General features: G+C 36.6%; 1 protein-coding gene across 5 annotated transcripts in view; it reads left to right on the forward strand.

The window, feature by feature from the left end:
* The window catches only part of Ubxn2b (UBX domain protein 2B), a 48891-nt gene that overhangs the window by 24968 nt on the left and 22384 nt on the right, over positions 1 to 1539 (forward strand). The window lies entirely within an intron of this gene.

Below are 1539 nucleotides of genomic sequence, written 5' to 3' on the forward strand. Positions count from 1 at the left end.
CATCTTTTTTATGCATTCCCCTGTTGATGGGCATTTGGGTTGTTTCTAAGATTTAGCTATTACAAATTGTGCTTCTATAAACATGCACATATATCACTGTGGTATGTTTTTAATTATTCTGAGAAGATGCCCAGTAGGGGAATAGCTGGGTCAAATGGGACCTCCAATCCTATGTTTTAAGGAATCTCCACACTGATTTCCACAGTGGCTGCACAGTTTATACTCCCACCAGCAGTGGAAAAGTGTTCCTTTTTCCCCACAGCCCCTCCAGCATTTGTTATTGGTTGATTTCTTGATAATAGGCATTCTTTCCAGGATGAGATGGAATCTCAGTGTTGTTTTAACTTGTATCTCTTGAATGACCAGTGATGTTGAATACTTTTTCATGTATTTATTTGTTGTTTATATTTCTTCATCTGAGAAATGTATATTCATCTCAGAGGCCCATTTTTGGATTCGGTCTTTAAATTTGGGAAGTTTGATTTTTTTAATTCTTTATACATTCTTGATAATAATCCTTTGTCTGAGGAACAGCCAGCAAACATTTTTTTCTACATTATGGGTTGTTTCTTCACTCTGTTGGTAGTTTCTCTTGCTGTGCAAAAGCTTTTTAATAAATTGAGATCCCAGTTGTTGATTCTTTGTGATAGTTCCCGTGCAATTGAGGTTTTATTCATAAAGTCTTTGCCTACACCAATGTCTTTAAGAGTTTTACCTATTCTATCTTCCAACAGATTTAATGTTTCTGTTTTAATATTTAGATCTTTGAGCCAGGTGTGGTGTGCACGCCTGTAATCCCAGCACTCGGGAGGCTGAGGCAGGAGGATCTTTGCGAGTTCGAGGCCAACCCGGGCTGCAAAGTGAGCTCAAGGCCAGCCTGAACTGCATAGTGAGACCCTGTCTCAAAAAGACAAAAAAAAAAAAGAAAAAAAAATAGTATTTAGATCTTTGATCCATTTCAAATTTAGTTTAGTGCATGGTGAAAGATATGGGTCCAGTTTTAATCTTCAGCATGTGCAGAACCAGTTTTTCCAGGATCATTTATTAAAGAGCCTTTCTTCCAGTGAATGTGTTTGGCTTCAAAGATAAGGTGGCTGAGTATCTGTGGAGTTGTTTCTTTATCTTCTAATCTGTTCCATTGATCTTTAGGTCTGGTTTTTTGCCAATACCATGCTGTTTTATCATAGGAGCTCTGTAGTATAATTTTAAGTCAAGGATTGTGATGCCCCTTACCTTGCCTTTGTTGCCCAGAATTGCCTTTGCTATTCTAGGTCTCTTCTCATTCCAAATGAATTTTAGGATTGTTTTCTTTCATTCTGTGAGATATGCTGTTGGAATTTTGATCAGAATTGCATTAAATCTGTATAACAGTTTTGGAAGTATGGCCCTCCATCAATCCTTTTTTTTTGAACACTTTTTCATATATTTATTTGTTGTTTATATTTCTTCATCTGAGAAATGTATATTCATCTCAGCTGCCTGTTTTTGGATTGGGTCTTTGAATTGGGGTGGGGGCTGATATTTTTTAATTCTTTATAT

This window comes from Chinchilla lanigera, unplaced genomic scaffold, assembly GCF_000276665.1.
Source record: "Chinchilla lanigera isolate Chin_1 unplaced genomic scaffold, ChiLan1.0 scaffold00053, whole genome shotgun sequence".
In the NCBI taxonomy this organism is placed as follows: domain Eukaryota; kingdom Metazoa; phylum Chordata; class Mammalia; order Rodentia; family Chinchillidae; genus Chinchilla; species Chinchilla lanigera.